Consider the following 12,121-nt stretch of genomic DNA (forward strand, 5'->3'; position numbering starts at 1 on the left):
CGGGGAGTTCCAGAAGATTTTGCAACCCTGAGCATAATACTCTATGGGGAAATTGCGGTGTGCATCCTTGGGGATGCCCCCAACATGCCCTATCAGTTTACATGTGGTTTGGACTTGGGGGGATGAGTTATAGCCTGCCAAAAAACACCCCCCCAGGAAAATGCTTTCTGGGGAAATCTTAAGTGTGGGTTCTGGGCCACAGAACGGACAGGATGGACCCTATGTGACAGAGTAGAGTACTGGGGGGAAAGGCAAGACAACCAGCAGCCAATCACCATGACAGCATCACAAGTGAAGGCTGATGTCAGTGGAGCCCCCCCTCACAGGACACCATGAGGATGACATCTTGTAGCCTGCTCTAAAAGAAGGACCTTTCCCCTGCCAGGTCCAGCAAGTAAGACCTCCATAGCAATGTGGGAGACAGGACCCCCACAGCCACCATGCCAGTGGAGAGCATGAAGGTGTTTGGCCAGGGCAGAGAAAATGAAGGGAAGGCCCTCTCAGATGAGAAGCACCAAGCACTGAAGGAAACAGCATACGTGGATGTGCTGCTTTGAGAAACCCAAGGAATCACTGGCGAGGATGATGCAATGGGGCACACCTGTTGATGTAGCAGCTCCCCCCACCATAAAGGTAGTGTTCTTTTCAGCCTCCCAGCACTGAAACTTCAGCAACATTAGTGACCAAAACCGACCACCACAAATGTTCCATGGCCAGGGTGGAGCTGCCAAGCTGCCAAGTGTGGGTACTGGGGCAAATGACACATACTATGTGCCATGCCCCAGGATCTGTGGAAGTCCCCTAAGCCACCAAAGCCTTGTGTGATTTCCAAGTGCAGGTGGCAGGGTTAAAGACTCCAGTTATGTGCCGTGGATCTGTGGAAGTCCCCAAACTCACCGAAACCTTCAGTGATGCTAATGAGTCATAACTGTTGACTGTGAAGGAAGAGAAGTCACCATCAGAAGGAAGATGAGAGGACGGGGGAGGAAGGTCTCTCATGCCTGCCCAACTCTCCCAGAATCACCCTGCCAGTGCTATGGGAGAAAAGGGATAGGCCCATGACCATGCAAACTCCCACCAAACCAAAATGCTTGCTATGTGAAACAGGAATTCAATCCTGATTTTCCCACCCTTTGCACCAAACAAACAAACAAAAAAAAACAAATCATGATATAGAGGAACTCAGGGTAAAGCTAAGCCTCGTGTCCTCTGACTGAGTAGGCTAGCTAAGCAGTTCCCACCACCATGCCCAACAGCAAAGTTTTTTTCCATGCCCTCTCTGTCCTAAACCACCCCCCCTGCCAACAAGGGGAGCACATGCTCGTCTGACACTTATATACATTGTCCCCTCCCATTGTGAGCAATGGGCAGGGTCGGCCCCAGCTTATTTTGCACCCTAGGCGAGGATCCCTTCTGGCGCCCCCCTGTGCACCGCCCCCTCCCCCTGTGCATTGCCCCCCTCACTTGGGTGCTGCTGCCAGTGGCCAGAGGATTTCCGCACCGACTGACCCACTTTGCCCGGCTGCTGCCTCACCCAGCTGCCCAGCACCTTTCATGGCCCCTGCTGGTGGAGCCTCCCACGGGATGGCAGGTCACAGGAATGAGCTGTGCTGGGTAGGGGGGCTTTTGGTGGGGGGGCCAGGTGCAGTTTGGCGCCCCTAAAGGCCGGCTCGCTCTAGGCGAACGCCTAGTTTGCCTAGTGAGCGAGCCGGCCCTGACAATGGGAAGGGAATTCTGTTATTGGCAGGCAGCATTGCCTGTCAAGCTTTGAGGGTCCCTATTCATGTTTCCAAGGCTGGAAAATGTCACCACCCCCACCATTCCCTAGCATCTTCAAGTCAGCCTTTGTGAATGGGTTTTATTGTCCAAGCCACTCTGAGTTATGTCCAAAAGCTCAGAGATTTGTTCGGCAAACATGTGGGTGACGAACCTCGGCTCTTGAGCCACAAACCAGGAAAAAGTTTTCTTCAGATTTTGGCTCATCATGCAGTTCATGCCCATCCCTAATATTTACCACAACCCCAAGAACCTGTATAAGGGTCAAGAAACGACAGTTAGAACTGGACATGGAACAACTGATTGGTTTAGCATAGGAAAAGGAGTACGACAAGGATGTATATTGTCACCATGCTTATTTAATATATATGCAGAGTACATCATGCGAAATGCTGGCCTGGATGAATCACAAGCTGGAATTAAGATTGCTGGGGAAAAGATCAACAATCTCAGATATGCAGACGATATCACTCTAATGGCAGAAAGTGAAGAGGACCTAAAGGGCCTCTTGCTCAGAGTGAAAGAGGAGAGCGCAAAAGTGGGCTTGAAGCTCAACATCAAAAAAAACTAAGATCATGGCATCCGACCCCATCACTCCTTGACAAATAGAAGGGGAAGTCATGAAGTAGTGACAGACTTCACATTCCTGGGATCCCAGCTCACCACAGACTGTGACAGCAGCCATGAAATTAAAAGACGCCTGCTCCTTGGAAGGAAAGTGATGGCGAACCTAAACAGCATGATAAACAGTAGAGACATCACCCTGCCAACAAAAGTCCGCATGGTCAAAGCAATGGTATTCCCAGTAGTACTATATGGCTGTGAGAGTTGGACTATAAGGAAGAATAGATTCTTTTGAACTATGGTGCTGGAGAAGACTCTTGAGAGTCCCTTGGACTGCAAAAAGATCAAATCAGTCAATCCTAAAAGAAATCAACCCTAACTGTTCCTTGGAAGTCCAGATAATGAAACTGAAGCCACTGGTGGACCTCCTGATGGCACCTGGTATTTTTGGCCACTGTGTGACAGGGTGTTGGACTGGATGGGCCTTTGGCCTGATCCAACGTTGGCATCTCTTATGTTCTTATGTAATACTTTGGCCACCAAATGAGAAGGGAGCACTCACTGGAGAAGACCTGGATGCTGGGAAAGATTGAAGGTCAAAGAAGATGGGGACGGCAAAGGTTGAGATGGTTAGACAGTGTCATAGATGCAACGAACATGAAATTGAGCCAACTCCAGAGGACGGCAGAAGAAAGGAAGGCCTGGCATGATCTGGTCCATGGGATCGCGAAGAGTCGGACTCGACTGTGCAACTGAACAACAACAAGGACTTTTTCCTGTGAAGCCACAGAAAATATATGTAAAACTAATATTTACTGTCCCAAGTTCATCCTTTTGTGTTTATCTATCCTGACTCTCACCTTCCATTTGGTTGCCCATTCATCCAATACCTTGGAAGGCTGTGTAAGACTCAGCAGTAAGCTGTTCTCTACCAGGCTGCTTTTTCAATATCTTTCTTTGAGGACTTGATCATGAGAGAAACTTCCTGTGTTGAAACAATATGCCAAAGACCCAGCTTTCAAAAAGAGGTGACACAATATCCCTAATTCTGGAACCCCAGAAAGCACAGCCCAGGCCTACCAGGTATCCAAGCTCCACTCTTGTACAGGGAGCTGCTTACCTAACCATAGGTTTATTCTGTCTATTCTTCTCTCCATTTCTGCCCACACAGAATGTTCAGAGGGCATGGGATGTTACTGCATGTTTCTATATCCTCCATCTTTTGCCTTAATGAACTCCTAGGCATGGAGCCTGAAGTCCTATTGATGCCTTTGGAGGGCTGCATCCTCAGCTCCTTTGTCTCTCACTGTTGGAGGGGCAGAGAAGGAGTGGCTTGTTGGGTGGGTTGAAGATTTGTCCCTGGCAGTGAATGTTTATTTAGATACCCTGCTTTTCTTTTCAGTGATCAAGGTAAATCCCCTCTGATGGGTTATATATTTATTTCAGAAATCTATATGCCACCTTATTTCCTGGTCTCAAGGCTGATGGGTTATATATTTATTTCAGAGATCTATATGCCACCTTATTTCCTGGTCTCAAGGCTGATGGGTTATATATTTATTTCAGAAATGTATATGCAACATTATTTCCTGGTCTCAAGGCTGATAACAGTTTAATTACATTTTGGACAATGCACAGCATATAAATCCATTAACAAATAAAAATAATGCACAGATTACTACACACACCCCTAAACTGGCATCCTCCTCCAAATGCCTTCTGAAAAATACCTGCATTGCATGCCTTGGCTAATAGCAGCCGGTAGGGTAGGCAGCCTGGTGGTGAGCCTGGCAGGAGATTTTGGATGCATAATTGGTCAAGGCAGAGTTTCGGGAGAATGTGTTCCTAGAGCAGCAATGTCACTTCTGGGTGGAGAGTCAATTAATGTGATGTTGCGCTGTCCGAAGACATTTCCGTGGTCATGTGGCTGGCATGACTAAACACCAAGGCGCACAGAACGCTGTTACCTTCCCACTGAAGTGGTACCTATTTATTTACTTGCAATTTCTTGCTTTCGAACTGCTAGGTTGGCAGGACACCACAAGAAGAAGGTATGAGTATAACTGGCTCATGCAACTATATTATCAATACATAGCTGTACTATCTCTCTTGTGGTGCCAAACACGGCAGTCAAACCTAACATGGATTTGTGGGTATCTCACCATCTGCTGAATGGCTCAAGTGGTTAAGACGCTGAACTGCAGGCTGTGGAAGGTCGGTAGTTCATGAACAAATGGCCTTAAAATTCATGAAAGTTCATGGCAGCTTTTCAGTTCAGAAATATCACTTTGTGAACCACGAACCGGCCAAAATTCATGATGAACTTAAGTTCATGAGCTGGTTCATGCCTAGGTAAACCACTGACTACCTAGTACCTGTAGAGTTTTAATGTTAAACCAGGTCTCAGTCTTTTGAGAGGAAAACAGAAATGCCCTTAAGGGGAATACTGTAAGAGGCACTGGGATAAAAAGCACTAAAACTGGAAAGGAGAATAACATTAAGTTCCCAAAGTGTGGCAAAGGAAAACATTATTTGACTTGCTTCAACCTCTATCCTGACATTCTCCCAGCAAAACAGGCTGATGAGTATTACCTGGAGACATGCATTTGAGTGGAGGAAGCTATCCAAATAGATGTTTATGCCTTATGCCTTGCTTTCCCAAACTTTCTGATATCTGATGAAAAGAAACAATAAAATTGTGGCTTGTTTCAACTCACACTAGTTTGTATTGCTCTTACAGTCCTGTTTCACAGATAAATACTAATTAAAGTATCATAGTGGTTTCTATAAGCAAACTCAACAAAGATGACCTCATCAGAGACTTTGTATAATAAAACAACATTCAAAGAAAATTTCAATTCAAAAATATTAAAATGAAAACAATGTAACCTCGCTTACATGTGATCAGTCGTGGAAGTTGTGAGCACCTGAATGGGAATGGGATTGATCCAGGCATTTCCTCCCTCCCTCCGAATCTATAACAGTAAGACAATCTTTGGATCAGAGCTTCCGTATTTACCTAGTGGGTGCTGTTGCCCTACGAGGCCCCTACTGTGTTTTTATGAACTCACATGCTATGAAAAACCTGACCTGTGCCAGTTGCGTGCAAAAGGGACTGAACTATAAAGTGACTCCAAAAGATGCCAGCTACAGACACATGACCAAAAGAAGGAAGCCTTCTTATGAAAGAATGTGTCCATGGGCCCTGAATGTCACCATCCCTCTTACTTGCAGTGAGATGAACCAGCTTCCTAGCTGCACACGCATACAGCATTGAAAAGACAGGCTGAAGAAGAAGAAGAAGAAGAAGAGATTGGATTTATACCCCGCCCTTCACTACCCAAAGGAGTCTCAGAGCATCTTACAAACTCCCCTCCCTTCCCCTCCCCACAACAGACACCCTGTGAGGTAGGTGGGGCTGAGAGAGCTCTTGACAGAAACTGCTCTTTTTCAAGAACAGCTCTTATCAGAACTATGGCTTGCCCACGGTCATCCAGCCAGGTGCAAGTGGAGGAGTGGGGAATCAAACCCGGTTCTCCCAGATTAGAGTCTGTGCACTTAACCACTACACCAAACTGGCTCTCAAACTGGCTGCTGCCATACCAGGCAAGAAGATAGGGGACCAAGACTCCATGAAGGATCCCCTTCCTGTGCACGTAATCAACATGTTTGTCCCCACCTAATATATCACCTAGTCGAAACCGCAGACTCGAGACAACAAGAGAACAATGCCTCTGGCCAGCAGAAGACATAATCCTATCAGGATGCCATTGTTTAATTTAGTTTCCCATTAGATTCACCACTGACCAGCCCTATGAACCTTGGACCCCCAGCACCAATCAACATATTTTTTGGGATGGACTACTAGGAGGCTGCCAAGGCAGGTAGCCAACCTCCAGCCCACCCCTCAACCTCCCTATAAAAGAGCTGCACAGCACCAGCTCTCTCTCTCTCTCTGCTCCCCCACCCAACCCCTTCGAACCTGAAGTGTTGGACTCTTGGTTGTGCAGCCAGAGTCTTACCGTGAGCCTGCCAGTTCAGGACACGGACCCTTCCCCCAGTATCCCATAATGCTCTCATTTTCCTGAGACTCGCTCCTTCCTACTACAGGACAGGTAATCACCCATCATTGAAATCTCCTGCTAATGAGAATGTGTTCTTTGTATTCTATCTATATTTCCTAGATACTGTGTAACTCTGTGTGTGTAAGTGTTATTGTATGCTTGAAATATAATTAGTAAACAAAATCATTTATACTGACATCAGTCTTAGTGTCTATTTGGCGGGTCAGGAGAATTCTGTACCTCTGTATACATTGATGTGTGCCCCCGCAGTGGCCTGTTGCCTAATTTAAGATCATAACTCCCCATATTAAATAACGATTTAAGGCAATTTGGCTAACAGTGCCCTACATATTTTTTTTCTCACAAGGAAAGGGACATGCCAAAAAAGATGTTTAAAAATATATACAGAAAGAGATATGTAACCCCCATTCTCAAAGTAGATTTGTCCAGGAGAACAATTCAAGCTGTTTTTATAGGTGATTTTCTTTTAAATTCTTTGATCCCAAAGTCTGCAATGTGAATATTAAAAAGCAATACTATCTGGAATGAAAATATTATAATAAATTATCTCCAGTTACAGAGTTGCCACAAGACTGTTTTGTTTTGCACATGCATTTTAGCATTGATTCATTGAATGAAAGGGAACAGAAAATAATGCAGGAAAAGGGGGGGGGGCGACGATGTTGAAATCGACAAGACTTTTTTGATATTTATATTTTGATATTTTTGATATCAGAATATTTGACAAACCTGATGCATTTATATTTTCCCCTCACCCCCTTTTCCCTTCTGTATCCCACATTTTTTCTGAGAAAATAATTTTTAAAAAATTAAAAAGAAATGGACATGACTCTTTTTTTGAAATTGACAAGCAGCTGTGAAGCCCCATTTCCCATATTACCGAGCACTAGGGGATTAGTACTGTAGCTACAGGCCTGGAGAGATCTCTTACTCACATCCTGGAAGACTCTAACTGGGTGGATACTGAAGGTGCCTAGGAATCCCCTCATTTTTAGCAACATCAATGGAATAGTAGATTGCTGGAATGAAAGAACCAATCTCCTATTAAAAGAGGAGTTTGGAAGTCTCTCAATTTGCTCAAGATCGACCTCAATGGCTTCCACAGGAAGGAGACAACATAATGAATGTATAACTTCCTGTCTATTTTTCCAATGATCTGCATTTACTGCAATCTGCAAATTTCTAGGGCAACCTGGGTATTTTTCCAGCGTAGGTGGACTTGGCTGCTGCTCTATCACTCATATCAGATTGGTGGCAGGAGGCAAGACTAGCATCCCTCTTTTGCACTAAGGAAGGGCTGGCCTCTCTTTCAGGCGGGTGTTCAAATGTTGCTGCTGACTCTGTCACACCTCTCTCTGAGTTTTTCCTTAGGAGACTTCCCAGCTTATCCAAATTAGCAGACATCTTATTGAGTTGCTGAAAAATAGCAATAATTATCTCTGCTGTTAGGAGGCATTGTTCCCCTATCATTTTAATTAGGTTTGCTTTTGTGATTTCTATCATTCCCCTTGCAGCTGAAAAATTTGAAGGGCTTATGTTCGAAGTGGGCCCTCAACTGGCAATAGGGGTCTCCCCCTCTCTTTCAGCTGGAGCCTCATTATGCACATCTGAGGGGTGTTTTTATAGATGACAAGAGGAATTAAAATCTCCCAAATACTCCAGCATGCTAAATCTATTTTTAGAAAAAGGAATAAATTTACTCAGCGTTTGACCGTTTAGGAAATCATCTATATGAAGCTGCTTTGGAGATTTATGGCAGGAGGTTGGCAGTGAGTCAGAATTAGAATGATTCCCACTCCTTTTCTTGCTTTTAGTTTTCACTATTTCATCAACACTGGGGCAGCACACACTAGAAATCAACTCTCCAGGTGACTTTGGGTCAGTTATGCATATTCAACCTAAGTTACCTCATAGTCAGGGCCAAGATCGACTATTAAGAGTACCTGGATATCTCCCAGTGTCCCATACCTGGGCCACCCAGCCCACTAACAGAAGGGCTGATCCTAATATACCCGAGCCCCACACAAGGTGGGAGAGGCAATGTTCAGCCAGCCTGAGGTGAGGAAGTGAGGTCCACTGGAGCTCCACACAAGAGGTGAGATGGAGGAGGTGGTGGTGCCTGGGCCCAGCCCCACATGAGGTGAGGTGAGCTGAGGCAGAAGGCAGTGCCTGGCCCTACTGAGCTCCATGCAAGGCAAGGCAAAGGGCAGTACCTGGCTCAACCAGACCCTGGGCAAGGTGAGGCAAAAGCCCCTACAAACTGATGCTAGCAGAAGGCAGCTTGGCCTAGCCAAGCCCTGTGCAAGGTGAATGAGGAGCCCAGCTGAGATGAGGCTTACATTCAGAGAAAACTTGGAAAGGATATCTGAAAAGTACTGAGACTTACTAGTGATTTCAGCTCTCATACTTTATTTCGGCTCAGAACAAGACGAGAGTACCCAGCTCGCAGGCTGGTTTATATGTGCACAAACCCCGCTCCCCAAACACACCCACACACAAGTGATTGGCTATTTACAGTGGTCGAGAGTTCCATAGGCTCTCGGCCAGGAGCCTAGCCTGCCGATAGGTGCTGGCTAGGATCAGCTTGTCCCATTGTTACTGAGAACGAAGCTCGGTCGCTTCGCCTGACCGCGTGGCGAAATCCTACGTTGCACCCCTCCCCCCTTGGTCCAAAAGACACCCACACACATAGTCCTGCAAGTAGGAAGGAGCTTTACGGGCTCTCGTAGAGCGGCGAGCTGCGGGAACCGGGGTGGAAGGTGACACTGGAGCACTCGGCTGCGAGATGGGCGGTGTTGGCGGTTGGGGGGCCGGTAGCGCTGTCCTACTTATCTACTAGAGATACAGATAAAGCATTTCCCTCTGCTACTTGCAAGTCAGACAGTCTGTCTAGTGCTGCCTACTGTTCATGGTACAAGATAGGTGTTCCTTTATCCCATCCATCTGCTGTTTGCCAGCAGATACAAATGATGCCTTTCTTTTGCATGCCTAGTATGTGTGCAGTTTCAGGTAATAGAGCAGTACAGGCAACCAAGATCCATGTTTATACAGAATCAGAAAGCCTTCCCAAAGTCAGTGAGTACAGGTTGCTAACCTCATGGTGTAACTGCAGATGGCACAGAATTACAACTCATCTCCAAACAACAGAGATCAGTTCCCCAGAAGAAAATGGCTGCTTTGGAGGAAAGATTCTGTGACATTGTACTCCACTGAGATTCCTCCCCTCCCCAAACTCTATGCTCATATCTCCAGGAATTTTTCCACCTGATCAATGAGACACAGCAATGACTGGTAGAAACTAGGTAGTGCTGAGCATGAAAACATTGACTGGGTCAATTTCGTTAAAAAAGCAGGAATTCTTTCAGCTCAATCCTGTCCCTGTCAACTGTGAGAGAGTATGTGTATGTGTACAGAAACTCACGCTGATGCAGAAACTCAGTCTCCTTGATACCCAGGAAATCTGTGTGCTCCCAGATTTCAATTTTTTAAATATATGAGCACTGAAAATATTTTTAAATGAGGCCATTCTTTGGCCATATGTTGACCTGCACATTCCAGAAGCACAGCTTTTATTACCCCACCCAATACATCTGGGGGAGATTCAGTCCTTTGGTTCACCTCAACCTCCCTTTCTTCTCCAGAGCATGCTGCTCTGTGCATGGAATTTTTTCTTGCCTGTACCTCTCTCTCATCTGGTTCCTTTCTGCATGTTCTACATATTTTTAGGGAAGGTGGGGAGTGCTGAATTGCCTTCTGAATTTCTTCCACCTTGGTCATATTGAGAGCATATTCTACAAAAATCATTTTCTTTTTTGCTTTCCATGCCCTCGCTTTTCTCAAAAAGTAGTAAAAAAGGGAGCCTCTTAACACAAACACTGTGAAACTAGATGTTAAGAAGCAATGAGAAATAGGATCATACCAATGAGCCCTGGACATTTTCAAGAAGGAAGAAGTGCAATGCAATGAGCAATTCTTCTGGGCTCCCTTAATAATGATCCAGGGATCAGATAAACACTCTTGTGGTCTGTTAATAGGTTGTACCAGGACTACCACTTTGTAAATCTTCCAAGCTACCACTTCCTTTTTAGGAATAAAAAACAAGCATGAGATTACCACAAATTTAGTAATGCTTATATTATGTGTTAATACTTTCCATTTGTAATGTAAGTGTATTATGGAAATCAGACATGCAAAATTACAGATTGGGAGCATTCAAATAAAAATAATGAATGTCTTACACTGAATTCCTTTTATATGAATCAGAGTTATATAGCTTTACAAATAACAGGGTTACAAAAAATAAGAATGTCTGTGTCTATAAAATCCTGGGTTTTCTATCTATCTATCTATCTATCTATCTATCTATCTATCTATCTATCTATCTATCTATCTATCTATCTATCTATCTATCTATCTATCTATCTATCTATATCTATCTATCTATCTATCTATCTATCTATCTATCTATCTATCATCTATCTATTTATCATCACCATGCATATCTACTGTCTCTTAGTAAAAGCTAAAGCAGCGGTTTGCCACTTTCAAAAGGCATTCCATTTATTTCAGTGGGTCCTCACCTGTATTTGTGGAATGGCTACTGCATTCTTAACAGTTAGATTTGAGTCCAGCAGCACCCGTCTTCAGGAGTATTCGAGGCTCCTGGCCGAACTGCGCATGCGGACACATGCGCAGCCAGCTTCCTCGTTCTCCCTTCAGTGGCTCCCCCCCCCCAGCATCTGATTGTGCCGGGGAGTAACTGTGCGGTGGCTCAGGGGAACTACCTGATCCCGCCGCCGCGTGTCTCTTTTGGTGCAGCTCTAAAAAGCTGCACTTTGCCCATGCTTCCCCCCCCCCCCCCGTGTGGCAGGGGCCTCTGAGCATCAGGGAAGAGGTCCGGTGTAGTTTACCAGTTTAGGTTCCAGCCTCAGACCACAAGATTTCCAATTCATATGCAAATCATATAGGCTGTCACTATTTCCCAGCCACAGGTAGACACCAGGCCATGGCTCTGTCACCAGGATTGTTTATGCCGGATTGTTTCATATAACCTACGTATTTATTTGCATGAGCTGACTCAGGCCTAACTGCTATCTATAACATCTTACATAAGCAAGAAAAGTAAATGTAGTCAAACATCATGTAGTTACTGTTTCTTACTTGTTTATTCAAAATATTTGTATGTCATGTTTCCTCATAATTAAGGCAGGTTCTTTTTTAAAAAAATAATTTTATTGATTTTATATACTACTCAGTTACAGGAACAGGGAGTGGGTAGTCACTAAGACTAAAAAAGTGAAGCTACAAAATTAAGGCAAGAATCACATTACAAGAGAAACATTCTTGAATGTCGTTCTTACATTGCATCAGTATTAAAGCATATGTAAAATACTGTATATATTATTTTCTTAACAAAATTGGCTTGAGCCATTACAGCTAATCTTTAGGTGTTTTCTAGTCCATACTTGTTTTATAAACTTTCATATTTATTTCTCACTAGGGAGCAAAGCCCATTGTAGACAGAGACAACGAGCCCCTAGACAGATAGGGTGGGTGAGTGGGTGGGTGGGTGAAGGAAGGAAGGGGGGAGGGAGAAAGAAAGAGAGAGAGAGAGAGAGAGAGAGAGAGAGAGAGAGAGGAAGGAAGGAGAAAGAAAGAGAGAGAGAGAGAAAGTGGGGGGAGAGAGAGAGAAAGGA

This window comes from Gekko japonicus, unplaced genomic scaffold, assembly GCF_001447785.1.
Source record: "Gekko japonicus isolate JY-2015 unplaced genomic scaffold, Gekko_japonicus_V1.1 scaffold686, whole genome shotgun sequence".
NCBI classification, from domain to species: domain Eukaryota; kingdom Metazoa; phylum Chordata; class Lepidosauria; order Squamata; family Gekkonidae; genus Gekko; species Gekko japonicus.